We start from the raw sequence: 22352 nt of genomic DNA, 5'->3' as shown, positions 1-22352 counted from the left end.
CAATGACTGCTGCGTCTACTAGGTGAAAAAGAGCGAGCTAACATGATGTAATCAATTCTAGCAAACGTGCCATGAGCCCTTGATCTGTGCGTATAATCGCTCTCTCCGGGGTGTAATATCCTCCACGGATCTACCAGATCTAGGGTTCTATTAAAAGTTTGGAATTCTCAAGAGCCCGCGTCCCTCGGTACTGAGAAGCTATAGTGCTGGAACAATCCTGATGGGGGTCTATTACTGCGTTGAAGTCTCCCACTACTATCAAGTCTCCTCCCCCTCTGCAAGCATTTCCCAGTTAGAGCTTTGAAGAATGCTGCATCAAAGTTATTAGGCCCATAAAGGACCAACAACAACAAATCCCTCCCTGACATCCATATTCTTAATAGAATGAAATCTCCTTTGGCTCCTTTATCCAGTACTGTAGCCTTATATGACAGTCCTTTACGAAATAATACAGCGACTCCCCCTTTCCTACCCTGAGGAGGGGCCGCAAACACTTCGCTAACCCATAATTTTTGTAATTTAAGGTGCTCTTTGTCTGTCAGGCGTGTTTCTTGTAAGCACGCTATGTCAGCTTTATACCTTTTTAGCATGGTTAGAATCTTAGATCTTTTAATCGGGGAGCTTATACCACCAACATTCCAGGATATTATTCTAGTGGTCATTGTTGGTCCATTTTCGCTATCCTCATCAAATTTGCCCCTCATTTTTTGGTTCTACTCCCTCTCCAAAGATTTTCATGGTCCCCCCAGCTCCAGGTTCGCTCATTCCATCTGTCCCCTTTAATTGTGGCCCCATTGTAAACTCTTATGACCCCGACTTGCCTCCTGCCCAAACTTTTGGTACCTCTGACTTCCTTGTTTGACCCGTTCCCTAGTCTTCCCCCCCCCTAGTCTCCCCCCTCTCTGTCCAACCCTTAGCCATCTGCCGGGCCAAAGCCTGGTTTCGGCTCGAGATCACCTGATTAGCAGGGAGCCCTCACCCCCATTTAACATGTAATTCCTTACTTACTGTAATTATATTATATTAAGGCGCTGTCTCACAGCAAGTACTAAGCATACCCTCAGTCCTCCTCAGAGATGCCATGTTCCCGTAATCCAACTTTAGCCTCCTCCGGAGTTTTAAACATGCGCCATTGTCCTTGTAGTGAGACTTTCAGCAATGCTGGATACTGGAGTATGAAGCGGGTTTGTTTCTGCGCTAATGCTGCGCATATTTGGTGAAATTTTTTCCGTTGCTCCTGGACCCCGGCGTAATCCTGAAACATAAGGTCGCCCCTCATGTTTTAAATCCCCTCTGCGTATCTTAAATCCATTTAAAACTTCCAATTTGTGCGATAATTAAGTATCCGTGCCACTATCACTCGCGGTCTTGTCTGGGTATCATTTTTACGTCCCACGCGGTGCGCGCGCTCAAGTACTAAAGGCCCCAGAGAGTCTGACAGTGCCAGTTCCTTGGTTAACCAGTCCGTAAGCCATGTCACTAAATTTCTATCTGGAATATTCTCTGAGATACCCACAATTCGTATGTTGCTTCTCCGGGAACGATTTTCCAGGTCTTCTAGTTTATCTGCGTGTTCCCGGAGTTGTTGCTTTATTTCACGGATATCTGCGCTGTACCCCTGTGAGTCATCTTCTAGGGCCGAGACCCTTGTTGCCAGATCCTCCATGTGAGTCTCCAATCCTTCTAGCTTAGTATGGTAGGCATCTATTTTAATCTCTAGAGCGTCCCACTTAGGCTGCCAGGCCCTCGCTACTGCCGTTGTCAGTTGTTCTAGTTGCGATGCTGAAAAAACCCGGTCAGCCTGCAGCGGTTCGCCCGCCATTTTGGATTCCTTTTTGAAGGAATTCACTCAAGGCAGTGTACAGCTAAGAATAGATCAAACATGGAGCAATAGGCAATTACAGCAGTAAAGATATTCAACTAGCAATACCAAGTATGGCATGGTATACTACTTACAATGTCAGCACAATACGTAATTAGACATTATAATAGTGAAGGGTAAAGCAAAGTTGTAATATATAGATGGGTAAGAAAGTACTTTGACCCTAGAGCATCAAGACAACCTTTTCTCTTATTCTTGGGCCCCGACAGTGACATTCTGTTCGCTCCAGGAGGCTTTAGAGCTTGACTGGAGGAATGAGCAGGCAAAGACGAGACTGACAGCGAACACCAACAGATTACTTTCTGCTTCAAGGTGAGTGACATGCGGATTTCAGCATGGGCAAATAAGCATGTCTTTCTCAAAGAGTGTATTGCATCCCTATAACACATACTCAGGGGTACTGGCTCATTCACCAGGTAATCTGCTGGCTATGGTAACATTTTGATTAACCCAACATAAGAGTTGTCCAGAAATGTATATATGCTTTACAGACTGTGTAGATCTCTGGTTCAGATGTGGCACTCTGCATATGGTTACCATATTTGTAGAGACACAAAAGAGGACACAAAAAATAAAATGCTTCCCACCCCCGCCACACAGTCACCTTGACCCCCAAGAAAGCCAGATTCTATAAGCAGTGAAAATGCTGGTAAAAGTAACAAATACATTTTTTCCCATACTCTGCTAAATGCAAAATTAGAAAAGATGTATACTTACAAAAAAAACAAATATCTGAGCAGCATGTCCCTCTTTCCTTTCCTTCCCATTCATGAGCAGCATGTCTCCCTCTCCTCTCCATCCCCTTTTATCCATGTGCTGTACACCTCCTTTTCCTTGCCCCCTCCCTCCACCCACCTATCCACACGACTCCATCCATCCACCTCCCCTCTCTTCCAGTCTGAGTCAGGGTGCTGTCCCCAAACATACCTTAACATACCCTGGTAGTCTAGTAGCCTCTTCTGGACAGTCTTCCATTCTCAAATTATTCCCCAGTGATTTCTAAGGACATGGGGGCCACACTCTCATGGGTACCACAGTTTCTAGAAAGCACTCACAGACCCAAAACACAAACCTCCATGATTCTTTATCGGTTCCAGGACAACAGAGCTAATAAACTAATAGGTTTATTATCAGAAAAGTAGAACAGGAACAATATAAAATAGGTAACTAAATAAGGATCAATATTAAGCTATCAAAACAATTGTTACTATGTGGGTGCCATGTGGGGAGTTTCAGGAAAATAACTGCTCACAGGTCTCACAGGGCCTCATGGCAGAGATTCTTACTGTGACAGAAAGTGTGTTTTAAGCCTGTATAATGTGTGGGTATTGTGTATTTCTCTAGTTGGCCAGCAGGTGGGGCATGTTAGTTTTGAAGGTGCTGCAGAACCAAGGCTGTTCTCTTTGTTTAAGCTTTTGGAAAGGCAGTCTGCAGTATACTTTCAAACTAGTCTGAGCTCTGGTTAGCCCAGGAGCTCATTTTCGTTTGAATTGTACTGGCTTTTGCCTCAGTCTTAGCCAGGAAGGCAAGAGGACGGATCTCTTTGCGAAGGCCCTGTAAACAGTTACATTTCATACTGTGAGCAGTATTGTGTCCTGATCTTCCCAGATACTGTTTAGACAGTATAACAATGTATAGTTAGTGTTATAATTGATCCATATTTTCGGTTTGCTGTTATTTGCTGTTGCACTTTTTATGTTACCTGTTCAGCTTTTAAAAACAATGGGGTTTTTTTTTTCAGTTTATTGCCTCTTTCTCTGGACTGAAAAGAATTCTGGAGGTTTGGTGTTGGGTCTGTAAGTGCTTTCTGGGAACTGTGGGACCACGGGAATGTGGTCTCCAGTAACCTAGAAAATCACATAAGGGCATGAGTAGCCATACTGGGTCAGACCAATGGTCTATCTAGCCCAGTAATCCTGTTTTCCAAACAGTGCCAAGTGTAGCAAATCAAGGGTTCAGATATTGCTTTAAGATTGTTATGCACACACATATTACATAACACTCTTATGCAGTATACATACACCACCACAGGATTGTAGCCTTCATCTGAGCCGTAACAGCAATCGGGGAAACACCGATGACCGCCCAGAGATTCTGCGGGACAATTCCACACTGGAGTGAGGCGTCCCTTCAACCAGGTACAGAGCTTCTGTTTCAGCCAGAGCTTCCCCTCTTTTTATAACAGCTCACAAACAAGTGTGCCTGGAGCAGAACAATGAGGTGGCCAATCTACATTCTTCTCTCCCAGGCACCCTCTGATGAAAACACCAGCCTTTGGACTTTTTCTCAACACACTTCTGTAGTGAGTTACCCACTGCAACGGAACTTTGTGGTAGCAACCTGTCAAACAAATATTCTGGTAGCAACAGGTCAAACAAACATTCTGCATGTCAGAAAACAAATATTCTGGGTCAGCATAAGTATCATATCATAAGTATTATACTCCAACACACCAAGCCAGGTCACAAGTACCTGGCAGAAATCCAAATTGTGGCAACTATCCATATTACAAATCCCAGGGCAAGCAGTTGCTTCCATGTGTGTCTCAAAAGCAGACTATGGACTTTTCCTCCAGGAATTTGTCCAGACCTTTTTCTAACCCCAGATACGCTAACCGCTGTTACCACCTCCTCCGGCAAAGAGTTCAGAGCTTATTTTTTCACTCAACGAATAGCTATTTCCTACTATTTTAAAAGTATTTCCATGTAACTTCAAGTGTCCCCTAGTCTTTGTACTTTTGGAACGAGTAAAAATCGATTTACTTCTACTTGTTCTACACCACTCAGGATTTTGTAGACCTCAATCATATCTCCACTCGTCGCTGGGGATAATTTGAGAGTGGAGGCTCGTTCAGAGGCAGTTTTGACCCATTGGTTGGAGGAGGGTGCTAGTGTAGAGCACAGGTGGCAGTTGCAGGTGAACCTGAGCTGTGCTAGGGATAGACCACTTTTAGTGACTGCGTGGTGGGATTGTCAGGCTCAGTGCGTGGCGTGAGGGGTCACCATCCACTGAGTGGTTCAGAGTTTTTTGATCTGTAACCTCCAAGCACGGTGAACAAGTGCAGCAGTAACAGAGTCCCTTCCCAGTTCAGTTTTTTTTTATATAGTGTTAGGAGATAGCAGCATGCTGATGGCGACTGGTTGCAGCCTGACCTAACACAAGAGCGCCCATATGACTTCAGCGAGGAGGAGCCGCAGGACCCACCTATTTGGAGTTCAACTCCTGTGGCGAGATCAGACTCTTGTGGGCAAAGGCCCGTAAGTTGGAAGGGCCGGATGTCATGCCCGCTGAGAGCTGGCAGATCTACAGGGACGGTAGCGGCAAGAGGACCAAGAACAGCAGCGTGAGGAGCAGGAGTTCCAGCTGCAGAAATTAAAGATGGAGATGGAAATGGCTCACATCCAAACCTCCAGCCCAACCCCTGCACCAAGTCAGAGACAGGATCCACAGCCTGGATCAGGGCCAACTTGTTTTCACAGTTTGATGATACACGAGGTGACATAGATGGATATCTAATTGCCTTTGAAAAAAATTTGCTGTCTCAATGAGATTCCTTAGAAACACTGGGTACGCTATCTGGGAGGAAAGCTTACTGGTAGAGCACTTAAGGCATTTCATGGACTGTCCATGGAGACATGGTCCCAGTTTGAGGAGGTGCGCAAAGCTTTGTTGAACCGTTATGCCATTACCTAAAGACTAAAGTTCCGGACTTTGCAAAAGGGGGCAGATGATAATCACAGTGAGTTTGTGATCCAGCTAAGATACCAGCGCCAGCGGTGGAGCTGAAGATAAACCTGGTGATCCCGGAGCAGTTTTTTCAGCGTTGTCGTCCACAGGTGATAGAAAGTGTTGAAGATCGCCAGCCCCATACTCCAGAGAAAGCGGCTGAATTGGCTGACATCTTTATGGCTAACCATCCCTGGTTGGCAAAGAGAACCCATCCTTCCATATCATCAAGCTGATCAATCCATAGACTGGTGGGTTGTGTCCATCTACCAGCAGGTGGAGATAGAGAGCAATCCTTTTGCCTCCCTATATGTGGTCATGTGCTGCCGGAAACTCCTCAGTATGTCTCTATCTCAGCAGGTGGTGGTCACACACAGCAGCAGCTCTGGCTAGGCCTCCAAGCCTAATTTTTAGGTTTTGTTGAGTGCCTGGGGTTGAGGGCTCTTCTTAAGCAAGTGCAAACCTGGTGGCGCCAGGTCCCTCCTTTTCTCCCCCCCCCTCCCGCTGGCTCCGTAAAAAAAAAAAAAAAATTTGAACGTCCTTAAAGGCGTTTATTTCGACGTTTATTTAAACGTTTATTGCAGCTACTCACTGGGACACCAGGTCGTTACAGCTCGGAGCGGAAAGCAGGTAATTTTTACCTTTTTATAGCGGGCAGGGGGTTCCCCGATTGATCTCCACGTGGCATATGGCGTCGGAGGGCGAGGGCGCAAAGAGTCGCTCCCCGGATCGCTTAGGCGCTTCTAGAGGGGATGCGGGGGTCTTAAAGTCTGATTCGCCCTTGTTGGGTGACAGTTTCGTGACCGACGAGTGTCCCGGTCCTTCCTCCGGCGTGGCGGTTTTTTCCCGCCATAAACGGCCCATCCCCCGCTGCTCGCCTCCGCCATCTTGGCCGGCCACGCGGCTCGGACGGCTTCTTCGTGGGCCGCCCTTGAGGGAGATATTAATGCCATGGACGCCCTTACTTTGGGGCGACGGCACCAAAGCGGCTAAGTAAGCGCCGTTTTTTCCCGTGCGGCTCCTTCGCGGATGGTCGAACCGGACGCCATTTTGGATGCGCAGCATGTCTCCCCCCGCTCTTGCGAGCACCGGTGAGGGGTGCTCTAGGGCTGTAGCCCAGGCTGCGAAGTGCACAGTCTGGGGGTTTCTCCCCCGAGTTTGTTTTGCTGCTGCATCAGGCCTTCCTTAGCAAAACGCTGCCCCTGCTCCCGTTTGGTAAGAGGTTGAGGTCCCCGAGGTAAACGCCCTCGGGTTGATTCGCAGGCCTTGGAGGACCTTGTCTCCTCCGATGTAGATGAGGGCAGCGTATCTGAGTTCTCCCAACGGTCCTTTGCGGATTCCTTGGAGGAGACGGATCCCTGCTCGATTGGAGCGGATGACCCCTCTGCAGCGCGGCTTTTTAGCTCAGAGGATTTGCCCAACCTGTTAGTGCAGGCCATGGGCATTTTGAAGATTTCCTCTCCGGAGGACGTCTCTCCCTCAGCCCCTGTTGCTCTGCCATTATGCTGGGGACGAAACGCCCGCCTAGAACCTTCCACGTGCATGATGCCATGCACACCTTAATTTCGGCTCAATGGGATGTCCCGGAAGCGAGCCTCAAAGTGGCTAGGGCTATGTCCCGCCTCTATCCTTTGCCTGAAAGTGAACGTGAGGCCTATCTGTGGCCTACCGTGGATTCTTAATCACTGCGGTGACTAAGAAATGGCTTTGCCGGTGGAAGGTGGCACGGCCCTAAAGGACGCCCAAGACAGAAGATTGGAGGCGGCCTTAAGGTCGTCCTTTGAGGCGACTGCTTTAAGTTTGCAGGCCTCGGTTTGCGGTTCCTATGTGGCCAGGGCGTGCCTGACTATGGGGCAGCGGGCTTCCCCCTCGGATCATTCCTTGAGGGCTGATTGGCCGGCCCTGGAATCGGGCTTAGCCTATTTGGCAGACTTGCTGTATGATGTCTTGAGAGCCTCAGCTAAAGGCATGGCTCAGACAGTCTCTGCGCGGCGGTGGCTTTGGCTGAAACATTGGTCTGCTGACCACGCCTCTAAATCCCGCCTGGCTAGATTGCCTTTTAAAGGCAAGCTGCTCTTTGGGGTCGAGCTGGACAAAATCGTGACCGATCTCGCACGTCTAAGGGCAAGAAGTTACCAGAGGTCAGGGCTCGGGCTAGTACTCGTTCCGGTACCTCCAGAGGACGGTTTCAGGAAGCCCGTCGGTACCGCAGCCGTCCCGGAGGTGCTCCCTCCGGTCCTCCCCCAGGGTCTCGTACCCAATGACGGGGCCTTGGTCCTCGCCCAGTGCAGATTGGAGGACGGCTGTCCTCGTTTCTGGGCGAGTGGACCACAATAACTTCAGACGCTTGGGTGCTGGAAGTCATCAGAGACGGCTACAAGCTAGAGTTCTGCCGACCCTTAAGAGACGGGTTTGTACTCTCTCCCTGCAAGTCTCCGGTCAAAGCTGTGGCAGTGCAGCAGACCTTGGACAACCTGATCCGCCTGGGTGCGGTCGTTCCGGTGCCAGAAAATCAGATTGGCAAGGGACGTTACTCCATTTACTTTGTGGTACCAAAGAAAGGAGGTTCTGTCCGGCCTATCCTCGACCTCAAAGGGGTCAATCGGGCCTTGAAAGTGCGGCACTTTCGCATGGAGACTCTCCGCTCTGTTATAGCGGCAGTGAAGGCAGGAGAGTTCTTGGCTTCCTTGGACATCAAGGAAGCGTACCTGCATATTCCCATCTGGCCTCCTCATCAACGCTTCCTGCGTTTTGCAGTCCTGGGACGACACTTCCAGTTCAGAGCCCTCCCTTTCGGGTTGGCTACTGCTCCGCGGACCTTTTCCAAAGTAATGGTGGTCATCGCGGCCTTCCTGCGAAAGGAAGGAGTACAAGTCCATCCTTATCTGGACGACTGGTTGATCCGAGCCCCCTCTTATGCAGAGTGCGGCAAAGCTGTGAACCGGGTAGTTGCTCTTTTGAGCTCCCTGGGGTGGATCATCAACTGGGAGAAGAGCCAGCTGCGCCCCGACTCAGTCCCTGGAGTATCTGGGAGTTCGATTCGACACCCAAGTGGGCAGAGTGTTCCTGCCAGACAATCGGATTGTCAAACTTCAGACTCAGGTGGACCAGTTCCGAGTAGCCTCTCCTCTTCGGGCTTGGGACTATGTGCAGCTGTTGGGCTCTATGACGGCCACGATGGAAGTAGTGCCCTGGGCCAGGGCTCATATGAGACCACTACAACACTCTCTGTTGCAGCGCTGGACTCCGATGTCGGAGGATTATGCTGTGCGCCTTCCCTTGGACCCAGCAGTGCACAAGGCGCTGAGCTGGTGGCTGCAGACAGACAAGTTGTCTGCAGGAATGCCTCTGGTGACCCCAGAGTGGATTGTCGTCACGACGGACGCCTCTTTGACGGCTGGGGAGCCCACTGCTTTGGGAAGGACAGCGCAGGGGCTCTGGTCTCCTGCAGAGGCAAAGTGGTCTATCAACCTCCTGGAACTCAGAGCCATTCGGTTGGCTGCTTTTAGAGTTCATCCCGGTACTGGCGTTGAAGCCAGTACGGGTCCTGTCGGACAATGCCACTGCTGTGGCCTATGTCAACCGCCAGGGAGGTCCAAGAGCGGCCCCTCTAGCCAAGGAGGCCATGAATCTATGCCAGTGGGCGGAAGAAAAAAGCGAACCTGGAACAGCTGTCAGCGGCCCACATTGCCGGAGTCATGAATGTCAAGGCGGACTTTCTCAGTCGCCATACCTTGGAGCCCGGAGAGTGGCAGCTATCTGCTCAGGCGTTGTGGACATCACGAAGCGCTGGGGCCAGCGAGCCTAGATCTGGATGGCGTCATCGGCCAATTGCCAAGTGCCGCGCTTTTTCAGCAGAGGACGGGACCCTTGATCCCTGGGAGTAGATGCTCTTCTCCAACAGTGGCCGACACAAGAGCTTCTCTATGTGTTCCCGCCCTGGCCCATGCTGGGCAGGGTGCTAGACCGGGTGGCAAAGCATCCGGGCCAGATAATCCTGGTAGGTCCGGATTGGCCCAGACGTCCCTGGTATGCGGACTTGATCAGGCTCTCAGTCGACGATCCTCTGCGACTGCCAGTGGAGCAGGGCCTATTACATCAGGGTCCCGTGGTGATGGAGGATCCTCCCCCTTTGGTCTTACGGCCTGGCTATTGAGCGGCAGCGTCTGAGAAAGAAGGGCTTCTCAGACAAGGTCATCGCCACTATGCTGAGAGCGAGGAAGCGCTCTACTTCTACTGCTTACGCCAGGGTTTGGCGTACCTTTGCAGCGTGGTTGAAGCAGGCTCACTTTCTCCCTTCACTGCTCCAATTTCTTCAGTGCTGGCGTTCCTGGAAGAAGGTCTGGCGAAAGGCCTGTCGCTCAGTTCCCTTAAAGTCCAGGTAGCGGCTCTGGCTTGCTTCAGGGGCCGCCTGAAGGGTGCTTCCCTGGCTTCTCAGCCAATGTGGTGCGCTTTCTCAAAGGAGTTAATCACCTGCGCCCTCCTCTGCACTCTGTGGTGCCTGCGTGGAATCTCAACCTGGTGCTAAGAGCATTGCAGAAGCCGCCTTTTGAACCCTTGTCGAGGGCATCTCCTGAAAGACCTGACGTTGAAAGCAGTCTTTTTGGTGGCTATCACTTCAGCCAGAAGAGTTTCCGAGCTCCAGGCACTCTCATGTCGAGAGCCTTTTCTGCAGTTCCTCTGAGGCAGGAGTGTCTATTCGCACAGTGCCTTCCTTCCTGCCCAAGATTGTTCTCGCTTCCATGTGACATCAGCAGCTCTGTCTCCCTTCCTTTCGTAGGGAGGACTACCCAGAGGAATACTCTGCTCTCAAATATCTGGATGTGAGACGTGTCCATCATCAGATACTTGGAAGTGACCAATGATTTCCGGAAATCGGATCATCTGTTTGTCCTGTTTGCAGGTCCTCGTAAGGGTCTGCAGGCTGCTAAGCCTACAGTGGCAAGATGGGTCAAGGAAGCCATTGCAGCGGCTTATGTGGCCGCGGGGAAAGTGCCGCCTATCCAGCTGAAGGCTCACTCCACAAGAGCTCAGGCGGCCTCGATGGCAGAGGCCGGGTCCGTCTCCTTGGAAGAGATATGCAAGGCGGCAACTTGGGCATCGGCCCATACATTCTCCAAGCATTACCGCTTGACTGTGGCTGCTCGGGCGGAGGCCCGGTTTGGAGCTTCAGTGTTGCGGTCAGGGATTTCAATGTCCCGCCCTGGGTGAGTACTGCTTCGGTACATCCCACCAGCTATGGATTGATCAGCTTGATGATATGGAAGGTAAAATTATGTATCATACCTGAAATTTTCTTTCCATTAATCATTAGCTGATCAATCCATTAGTCCCTCCCAGATATCTGTACTGTTTATATTCTGGTTGAATTTTAGGTTCAAGTTTAGTCTTCAGTTACTTCAGGAGGACTTGTGTTCAAGTTTTTCACTTGGATCCTTCAAGAGTTGAGACGAGTTTGTGTTACAGTGAGCTGCTGCATTCCTCTCCCCTCCGTTTTACGGGGCTGGATTGAGACTTAAATTCTGCCGGCACTCCCTCCCGCTTCGTGCGGCTGTAGAGCAGCTTTGTACCCCTCCCGCTTCGGCGGTGTTAGGGTCAGTCAGCTCCTCCCGCGGTTTGCGGTTGCAGGATAAGCCAGATCCCCCCGCATCGGCTGGGTGGTGTCCCTCCCCCGCTCCGCGGGGATGAGCTGGACGGATTCCCCTCCCCACTTGTGTGGGGATGAGCTGGGTTAATTCCCCTCCCCGTTTCGGCGGTGGTGAGCTGGGCAGTGTGTCCCTTTGTGGGTGTAATTCTCTAAGTGCTGAGTCCTGCGGATGGAGCTTGATATCGACATACTGAGGAGTTTCGGCAGCACATGACCACATATAGGGAGGCAAAAGGATTGCTCTCTATCTCCACCTGCTGGTAGATGGACACAACCCACCAGTCTATGGATTGATCAGCTATGATTAATGGAAAGAAAATTATCAGGTATGATACATAATTTTACCTTATCTGCAGCAGCCGGGATCTAAGGGCAGCCAGGGTCCTAAGCCAAATATCCCTTACAACCTCAGAGACTGTCAGCAAACGCTCCAATGTTCCCCCATTGGAACTTGGAATGGGGGAACATTGGCACTTTAGGCATGAATGTCCTTGTCATCACTGTGGGCATATAGGACATTTCAACGCAGATTGACCAGATAATCCCAAGCCTGCAGTAAAGAGCCTTTCAGTTCCTGCACCTAAACTGGCAGCTTTCGTGGGTGGCTCCAGTACTACAAAGGAAACCCATACAGTTGCCGTAGCACAAAAGGTACTGGCCATTCATCAAGCAAGGAAGCAGATGGGTTTCCATAACACTACAGCCCCCAGTATTTTGAATCACACCCAGGTAACGGGCTTGTGGACACTGGCTCTAGCATGACTTTGTTATGACCAGAGCTAGTGCTGGAAGATGCTATTCTACCAGGGTGCACTGCAGAGGTAGTGCTAGCCAATAGATCCAGAGAGACTGTAGCCATTGCTTGAGTATTCTTGGATCGGGGTACCAAGCCTGGATACAAAGTAGGCATAATGAAAAACATTCTAGTACCAATGCTGTGTGGGACCGACATGTGTCCAGTGAACATTACCCTTGATAGTGAAATCAGCATTTCCTCTGTGGTGACCCATAGGCCAGGGCGGCCCAACAAGCAGAAGCAGCAGAGATCACTTTTCCAGTTCGGATCCTGAGCCAGTCTAGGTGGAACCAGCTGACTAAGCGACAGGAGGAGGCGCTCCAGTGTTTCCAGCAGCACTAGTTCCAGAGGTGACTGGGGCCATGAGTATGGATCAGCCTGACTTAACTGACACACCTATTGATCAGACTGATTTGTCAGAGTTGCCAACGGAGACCCTTCCAGATATGGGTACTGATCTAGGACAGAGACATGCTTTTCAGGAAGCACAGTGCTGTGACCCTGACCTAGAAGCCCTGAGGCAGAGGAATGGTCAGCCAGTCAGTGAGACTTGTAAAGATTATATTCTATGGAAAGGGGGCTTGTACAGAGAGACTGATCCTGTTGATCCTAATAGGCCCTGGACAGCAAGCAAACAGCTTATAGTGCCCAGGGCATACAGGGAACAACTCCTACAGATTGCACATGATATTCCACTAGCAGGTCATCAGCTGGTGACCACACACATGCACTAGATTGACAGAGAACTTCTATTGGCCAGGAGTATCTTGACCCAAGGTCACCCCGAGCTCCCTTGAAACCTTTACCCATTATCAATGAGCCCTTTGAGAGAATAGCTGTGGATATAGTGGAGTGTCTAGCTGGACTAGGAAAAAATATATATTGACAGTAGTGGACTTTGCTACCAGATACCCTGAAGCGGTAGCCTTATCCTCCATAGAAGCAGAGAAAATTGCTACAGCCTTCCTAGAAATATTTCCCAGGTAGGATATCCATGAGAAATACTCTCAGAACAAGGGACACAATTTATATCTGAGTTGATTCAGAATGGGCACACCGTGGAGTGAAATATGTACGTACCACACCGTATCGTCCCAAAACTAATGGGTTAGTGGAGAGATTTATTGGGCCATTAAAGCATATGTTAAAGACTTTCATAGAAACGGGAGACAGGGACTGGAGAAATACTTGCCTTACCTACTGTTTGCATACAGGGAGTACCTCAGGAGTCTACTGGGTTTCTCCTCAATTGAGCTGCTTTACGGCCGGAGGGTGAGATGGCCCCTTGAACTAATAAGAGAACATTGGGAGGGGAAAGTGGACACTCTTTATTTTAGTTTTTTTAGTTACATTTGTACCCCGCACTTTCCCACTCATGGCAGGCTCAATGCGGCTTACAGGTACTTATTTGTACCTGGGCAATGGAGGGTTAAGTGACTTGCCCAGAGTCACAAGGAGCTGTGCCTGAAGTGGGAATCGAACTCAGTTCCCCAGGACCAGAGTCCACCACCCTAACCACTAGGCCACTCCTCCACTCAGACACTTGTAATTGAATATGTAGTTAATATGTGGCAGAGATTAGAAGACTTTATGCGCTTTGTCAGAGATAACTTGCAGGCAGCCCCGACTAAGCAAAAGACCTGATTTGATCATAAGGCCCAGAACAGAGAGTTTTATGAGGGCTAGCGGGTACTTGTTTTAGTCCCAGTTTGCAGATTAAACTTCAAGCAAATTGGACGGGATCTTACAAGGTCATAAGGAGCCTGAATGATACAAAACTATGTGATATCTATGGACTCTCAATACAGAAAGTAGTGTACCTTTTTATGTAAATATGTTTCTCCGAGGACAAGCAGGCTGCTTGTTCTCACTGATGGGTGACGTCCACGGTAGCCCCTCCAATCGGAACTTCACTAGCAAAGGCCTTTGCTAGTCCTCGCGCGCCCATGCGCGGCCGTCTTCCCGCCCGAACCGGCTCATGTTCGTCAGTCTTCTTTGTCCGCGCTCGGTACAGTTGTGTTTGCGCCGTTCGCGCCCCTTAAGTTGACCCTCGCGCGTCTTTTGACTTTTCGCTTTAAAAAAAAAAAAAGGATTTTGGAGAAGGGCCTTTCGGTCTTTTTCCCTTTCCCGTATTTCTAGTTTTTGGCCCCGTTAAGTTTTCTTTCGTTTTCGGGGTAGGCCCTTTTGAGGCCTCGGGTCGAGTTTTTTTTCTCCCCCTCTTTTTGGTGCCTTACCGCAATTACGAGTTTTGATTTCGCCGGCGTGATTTTTTCCGCCCATGTCATCGAAGTCTCCAGTGGCTTCAAGAAGTGCACCCAGTGCGCCCGGGTAATCTTGCTCACTGATAGGCACGCGTCGTGTCTCAGTGTCTGGGGGCTGGGCACCGCCCGCAGGCCTGTAGTCTTTGCGCCCTTTTACAGAAAGGACTCAGGTAGCGAGATTGGCCCAGTGGAACGTTTTGTTCTCGGGCTGTTCGTCGGCATCGGCACCGGGAGTATCGAGTGCGTCGACGTCGACAGCGTCAAGACCCTCCGCCCTCGGCTGCGACTGTATCGATTGCATCGAGGCATCGATCCTCTGCATCGTCGGGGCCGAGACATCGGAAGGCTGTGTCGGCGTCGGTGGGTACCGGGACCTCCACTAGTGCTGATGTCGTTGGACGAAGGTGCTTCAACTGGAGTGCAGGTGAGGGCTGTCCATTCCCCTGCTGGTGGCGGTGAGCCTTTGGTGGGTCTCCCCCTACCCTGAGGGCTCCTGCGGTACAGCCCCCCTGAGACCAACCTTCTTCGGCCTCGGCCCCTAGGAAGCGACGGCTGGATTCTACGTCCTCCTCATCGGTACCGGGAAGCTCCGGTGACATGCTTCGTTTGAAAAAGTCAAAGAAGCATCAACATCGGTCTCTTCCCGCGTCGGTACCGAGAGCTCTGGGTCGCCGAGGGAGTCGGCACCCAGTAGGCATCGGCACCGGGAGGACCGCTCACCCTCTGTTCAGGAGGTGTCGATGCGCTCCACCTTGGACAGCCCGGAACAGCCTCCACGCCCGGAACAGACTCTGACTTCGACTCCTGCATCGGCTTCCATGTCTTTCTCCACAGCCGCCCTGCACGAGAGTCTCCGGGCCGTTCTCCCAGAGATCCTGGGAGTGCTGTTGCGCCCTTCCCTCCGGTACCGGGGGTGCTTGCGCCTCCGGTACCGTCGAGTGAGGCGCCGGCTGGCCCCTTGCCCGGGGTGAGGTCTCCGACATCGGTGCCGCTTGCGGTACCAACTGCGGTCGCCTCCAGGAAGGCTCCCCGACGACGTCGGCGGAGGGAGCCTCGCCGGGTGCGGGCGAGGGAGTCTTCCTCTCGACGCTCCCACCGTGGCCGTGTTTCCACGGAGTCGAGCCGGGCACGGCTTCAGACACAGGTTCATGAACTTGTGTCTGATACCGATGGTGAGGCCTCGTGGGAGGAGGAGGAGGACATCAGATATTTCTCTGACGAGGAGTCTGATGGCCTTCCTTCTGATCCCACTCCCTCCCCTGAAAGGCAGCTTTCTCCTCCCGAGAGTCTGTCTTTTGCGGCCTTTGTCCGGGAGATGTCTACGGCCATCCCCTTCCCGGTGGTTGTGGAGGACGAGCCCAGGGCTGAAATGTTTGAGCTCTGGACTATCCTTCTCCACCTAAGGAAGCGTCCACAGTACCCATGCATCATGTCCTCAAAAGACATTGCTGGCGAACTGGACCAAGCCTCTAAGTAATCCCCACATTCCCAAGAAGATCGAGTCCCAGTACCGGATCCATGGGGACCCAGAGCTGATGCGCACTCAGTTGCCTCACGACTCTGGAGTTGTGGATTTGGCCCTAAAGAAGGCTAAGAGTTCTAGGGAGCATGCTTCGGTGCCCCCGGGCAAGGACTCTAGAACCTTAGACTCCTTTGGGAGGAAGACCTACCATTCTTCTATGCTCGTGGCCAAAATTCAGTCTTACCAGCTCTACACGAGCATACACATGCGGAACAATGTGCGGCAGTTGGCGAGCTTGGTGGACAAGCTCCCTCCTGAGCAAGCCAAGCCATTTCAGGAGGTGGTCAGGCAGCTGAAGGCGTGCAGAAAATTCCTGGCCAGAGGGGTGTATAACACCTTTGATGTTGCGTCCAGGGCCGCTGCTCAAGGTGTGGTGATGCGCAGACTCTCATGGCTGCGCGCCTCCGACCTGGAGAATAGGATCCAGCAGCGGATTGCGGACTCGCCTTGCCGTGCGGACAATATTTTTGGAGAGAAGGTCGAACAGGTGGTAGAGCAGCTCCACCAGCGGGATACCGCTTTTCGACAAGTTCTCCCGCCGGCAGCCTTCAGCTTCTACCTCCACAGGTAGACGTTTTTATGGGGGAAGGAAGACTGTTCCCTACTCTTCTGGTAAGCGTAGGTACAATCCTCCTTCTCGACAGCCTGCGGCCCAGGCTAAGCCCCAGCGCGCTCGCTCTCGTCAGCAGCGTGCGCCTCAGCAAGGCCCCTCGGCTCCCCAGCAAAGCAAGGGACGAGCTTTTGACTGGCTCCAGCAGAGCATAGCCGACATCCAAGTGTCAGTGCCGGGCGATCTGCCGGTCAGAGGGAGGTTGAAAGTTTTTCACCAAAGGTGGCCTCTCATAACCTCCGATCAGTGGGTTCTTCAAATAGTCCGGCAAGGATACACCCTCAATTTGGCCTCCAAACCTCCAAATTGTCCACCGGGAGCTCAGTCTTACAGCTTCCAGCACAAGCAGGTACTTGCAGAGGAACTCTCCGCTCTTCTCAGCGCCAATGCGGTCGAGCCCATGCCATCCGGGCAAGAAGGGCTGGGATTCTATTCCAGGTACTTCCTTGTGGAAAAGAAAACAGGGAGGATGCGTCCCATCCTAGACCTAAGGGCCCTGAACAAATATCTGGTCAAGGAAAAGTTCAGGATGCTTTCCCTGGGCACCCTTCTCCCCGTGATTCAGGAAAACGATTGGCTATGCTCTCTGGACTTGAAGAACGCTTACACGCACATCCCGATACTACCAGCTCACAGACAGTATCTGCGATTTCAGCTGGGCACACGTCACTTCCAGTACTGTATGCTACCCTTTGGGCTTGCCTCTGCGCCCAGAGTGTTCACGAAGTGCTTGGCTGTAGTAGCAGCGGCGCTTCGCAGGCTGGGGGTGCACGTGTTCCCATATCTCGACGATTGGCTGGTGAAGAACACATCCGAGGCAGGAGCTCTGCAGTCCATGCAGATGACTATTCGCCTCCTGGAGCTACTGGGGTTTGTGATAAATTACCCAAAGTCCCATCTTCTCCCAGTACAGAGACTCGAATTCATAGGAGCTCTGCTGGATTCTCGGACGGCTCGGGCCTATCTCCCAGAGACGAGAAACAACAACTTGTCCCTCGTCTCGCGGGTGCGAGCGTCCCAGCAGATCACAGCTCGGCAGATGTTGAGATTGTTGGGCCACATGGCCTCCACAGTTCATGTGACTCCCATGGCCCACCTTCACATGCGATCTGCTCAATGGACCCTAGCTTCCCAGTGGTTTCAGGCTGCTGGGGATCTAGAAGACGTGATCCACCTGTCCACGAGTTTTCTCAAATCCCTGTATTGGTGGACGATTTGGTCCAATTTGACTCTGGGACGCCCTTTCCAAATTCCTCAGCCACAAAAAGTGCTGACTACAGATGCGTCTCTCCTGGGGTGGGGAGCTCATGTCGATGGGCTTCACACCCAGGGAAGCTGGTCCCTCCAGGAATGCGATCTGCAGATCAATCTCCTGGAGTTACGAGCGGTCTGGAACGCTCTGAAGGCTTTCAGAGATCGGCTGTCCCACCAAATTATCCAAATTCAGACGGACAACCAGGTTGCCATGTATTACATCAACAAGCAGGGGGGCACCGGATCTCGCCCCCTGTGTCAGGAAGCCGTCAGCATGTGGCTCTGGGCTCGCCGTCACAGCATGGTGCTCCAAGCCACTTATCTGGCAGGCGTAAACAACAGTCTGGCCGACAGATTGAGCAGGATTATACAACCTCATGAGTGGTCGCTCAATTCCTGTGTAGTGTGACAGATCTTCCAGGTGTGGGGCACTGCCTTGGTAGATCTCTTTGCATCTCGAGCCAACCACAAAGTCCCTCAGTTCTGTTCCAGGCTTCAGGCCCACGGCAGACTAGCATCGGATGCCTTCCTCCTGGACTGGGGGAGGGTCTGCTGTATGCTTATCCTCCCATACCTCTGGTGGGGAAGACTTTGTTGAAACTCAAGCAAGACCGAGGCACCATGATTCTGATTGCTCCTTTTTGGCCGCGTCAGATCTGGTTCCCTCTTCTTCTGGAGTTGTCCTCCGAAGAACCGTGGAGATTGGAGTGTTTTCCGACCCTCATCACACAGGACGGAGGGGCGCTTCTGCATCCCAACCTCCAGTCTCTGTCTCTCACGGCCTGGATGTTGAGAGCGTAGACTTTGCCTCTTTGGGTCTGTCAGAGGGTGTCTCCCGCATCTTGCTTGCTTCCAGGAAAGATTCCACTAAGAGGAGTTACTTCTTTCTATGGAGGAGGTTTGCCGTCTGGTGTGACAGCAAGGCCCTAGATCCTCGCTGTTGTCCTACACAGATCCTGCTTGAATACCTTCTGCACTTGTCTGAGTCTGGTCTCAAGACCAACTCTGTAAGGGTTCACCTTAGTGCAATCAGTGCATACCATTACCGTGTGGAAGGTAAGCCGATCTCAGGACAGCCTTTAGTTGTTCGCTTCATGAGAGGTTTGCTTTTGTCGAAGCCCCCTGTCAAACCTCCTACAGTGTCATGGGATCTCAATGTCGTTCTCACCCAGCTGATGAAACCTCCTTTTGAGCCACTGAACTCCTGCCATCTGAAGTACTTGACCTGGAAGGTCATTTTCTTGGTGGCAGTTACTTCAGCTCGTAGAGTCAGTGAGCTTCAGGCCCTGGTAGCCCAGGCCCCTTACACCAAATTTCATCATAACAGAGTAGTTCTCCGCACTCACCCTAAGTTCTTGCCAAAGGTTGTGTCGGAGTTCCATCTGAGCCAGTCAATTGTCTTGCCAACATTCTTTCCCTGTCCTCATTCCTACCCTGCTGAACGTCAGCTGCACACATTGGACTGCAAGAGAGCATTGGCCTTCTATCTGGAGCGGACACAGCCCAACAGACAGTCCGCCCAATTGTTTGTTTCTTTTGATCCCAACAGGAGGGGAGTGGCTGTGGGGAAACGCACCATATCCAATTGGCTAGCAGATTGCATCTCCTTCACTTACGCCCAGGCTGGGCTGGCTCTTGAGGGTCATGTCACGGCTCATAATGTTAGAGCCATGGCAGCGTCGGTAGCCCACTTGAAGTCAGCCACTATTGAAGAGATTTGCAAAGCTGCGACGTGGTCATCTATCCACACATTCACATCTCATTACTGCCTGCAGCAGGATACCCGACACGACAGTCGGTTCGGGCAGTCAGTGCTTCAGAATCTGTTCGGGGTTTAGAATCCAACTCCACCCCCCTAGGCCCATGTTTATTCTGTTCCAGGCTACACTCTAAGTTAGTTGGATAAATTGTTAGGTCAATCTCAGTTATGTCCTCGCCGTTGCGAGGCCCAATTGACCATGTTTGTTGTTTTGAGTGAACCTGGGGGCTAGGGATACCCCATCAGTGAGAACAAGCAGCCTGCTTGTCCTTGGAGAAAGCGAATGCTACATACCTGTAGAAGGTATTCTCCGAGGACAGCAGGCTGATTGTTCTCACAAACCCGACCGCCTCCCCTTTGGAGTTGTCTTCCCTTGTCTTACCTTGCTACATATGGGACTGACGAACACGAGCCGGTTCGGGCGGGAAGACGGCCGCGCATGCGCGGTGCGCATGGGCGCGTGAGGACTAGCAAAGGCCTTTGCTAGTGAAGTTCCGATTGGAGGGGCTGCCGTGGACGTCACCCATCAGTGAGAACAATCAGCCTGCTGTCCTCGGAGAATACCTTCTACAGGTATGTAGCATTCGCTTAAAGGCCTATACATATTGCACAGCTATGGTATCAGCTGTCTGTAGCCTACCGGAAGAATTTCAGGATAGTGAGCAGAGACCTTACCAGAGGGATCTATACAACAAATTGTAGTGGGAGAGCAATTAACCCCTACCCAGAGACAGCAGTTAGAAGCAGTATTTCAAAAGTATACTGATGTGTTTTCCACTAAACCAGGATTTACCCATTTGGCTAATCACAATGTAAACATGAGTGGCCATGACCCGCTGAATCAGGGTACCTGTCGAATATCTGCTGAGGTGGAGAGGCAAATGAAGCAGGAGAAAGCATAGGATTTCTTCCTTTATCCACTATATAACACCCGATATTAAACGCCGTGTCTGCCGGGCTGGTCTCGGGAACTGATAGTGTCTGCTGGTCTCTCCATGTGGTGAACCTACAGGGCCATGATCCTTTGCCCTTGCTGGCTTTCGGGAACTACTGGGCCATGATCTCTGGTCTGCTGGACCACGACCCTCTGCTCACAGTGAGTCAGGAACTGTCAAAAGCCCAGCGGGAATCTCCACAAGGGAGGGTCTACTGAACCTGATCCCTGATCACGCTCCTTCCAGGGCGCACATCCCATCTTCACCCAACTTCCCCGAAAGGCACCTGTTACCGACGGGTCAGGAATCGGTAAACCCATGCTGCATTCCCAGCTGAGGAGACCGCTCACATCCCCCTCGAGCGCCGAATGAAATGAAGTTCAGCACTGTGAGGCGGCACTGAGGCAGAAGGAGTGATAAGCTCATCCCCAGTTGGTTACCGCACGGGTCTTCGGCGTCGAGGTGGGTTCAGTCTCAGAGGTCACTGGGGGAAGAGCGCTCTTGGGAGTCAGAGGAAGATCCCAGGTACTTCTCCTCAGATGAGTCCTTTGGGATTCCCTCTGAACCTTCCCCTCCGCCTGAAAGGAGACTGTCTCCTCCAGAGTACCTCTCCTTCTCCTCTTTTGTACGGGAAATGGCTCAGGCCACTCCATTCCCTGTAGATGTGGAGGATGAGCCCAGGGCTGAGATGCTCAAGATCCTGGACTACACCTCTCCATCTAAAGAGGCAGTAACAGCTACTTTGCATAAGGTACTCAAGGAAGTCCTTATGCAAAACTGGCCGTTCCCTGTGTCTGGTCCCTTGATCCCTAAGAAGACAGATTCCCAGTATCGGATCCACGATGAATCTGGGTTGATGAGGTCTCAGTTACCTCATAACTCCATAGTGGTGGACTCCGTTCGCAAAAGAGCAGAGTACTAGAGACTATGCTTCGGCACCCCAGGCAGAGAAGGTAGGACCTTGGACTCTTTTGAGAAGAAGATGTATCAGGCCGCTATGCTTGCTGCCCGTATCCAGTCTTACCAGCTCTTCACGAGCATCCACTTGCGGAACTCGGTGCGGCAGCTGTCTAGTTTGATTGATGCCCTTCCTTCGGAGCAGGCCAAACCTTTTCGCCAGGTGGTCAGGTAGCAGAAGGTGTGTCATAAATTCCTGATCTGGTATAGCGATGTGCAGACTCCTATGACTGCAGGTCCTTGACCTAGACCATTCGGTCCAGCAGAGGATAGCGGATGGTCCTTGCCTGGGGGATAACCTTTTCGGAGAGAAAGTGGAAGATTTGGTTGACCAGATCAAGAAGCACACAGATGCTATGGCTTCTCTCTCCCACTGGATGCCTTCTGCTACCACCTCTTCAACTAGGAGGTATTTTGGTGGGTCATGGAATGCTCCCTATTCCTATTCTAGGTGTATATACACTCCTGCTTCTCATCAGCCTACTCAGGTTCAGCCCCAGCACACTCGTTCTCGTCAACAACGTGCGCCCAAGGCCCCTGCTACTCCCCAGCAAAAGCCAGGGACAGGCTTTTGACTGGCTCCAAAAAAGCATAGCCGCAATACAAGTGTCTGTGCCGAACAACTTGCCAGTTGTGAGGAGGTTAATTTTTTTCACCAGTGGTGGCCTCTCATAACCTCCGACCGGTGGGTTCTTCAAATAGTCCGGTTAGGAAACACCGTCAATCTGGAGCCCAAATGTCCACTGGGAGCTCATTCGTACATCTCCCAGCACATGCAGGTACTTGCAGAGGAACTCTCCGCCCTTCTAAGGGCCAATGCGGTCAAACCCATTCCACCACGGGAAGAAGGGCTGGGATTCTATTCCAGGTACTTCCTTGTGCAAAAGAAAACGGGGGGGATGTGTCCCATCCTAGACTTAAGGGCCCTGAACACATTCCTAGTGCGAGAAAAGTTCAGGATGGTTTCCCTAGGCACCCTTCTTCCCATGATTCAGGAAAACGA

General features: G+C 51.5%; 1 long non-coding RNA gene across 2 annotated transcripts in view; it reads left to right on the top strand.

The window, feature by feature from the left end:
* Positions 1–2161: 2161 nt before the first annotated feature.
* The window catches only part of LOC115481704, a 57596-nt gene continuing 37405 nt past the window's right edge, over positions 2162–22352 (top strand). For both annotated transcript variants that reach the window (XR_003943991.1, XR_003943992.1), the window contains exon 1: positions 2162–2194. This is a non-coding gene — a long non-coding RNA (uncharacterized LOC115481704). The remainder of the gene's footprint in view (positions 2195–22352) is intronic.

This window comes from Microcaecilia unicolor, chromosome 1, assembly GCF_901765095.1.
Source record: "Microcaecilia unicolor chromosome 1, aMicUni1.1, whole genome shotgun sequence".
In the NCBI taxonomy this organism is placed as follows: domain Eukaryota; kingdom Metazoa; phylum Chordata; class Amphibia; order Gymnophiona; family Siphonopidae; genus Microcaecilia; species Microcaecilia unicolor.
This window is presented reverse-complemented; position numbering and strand designations above follow the sequence as displayed.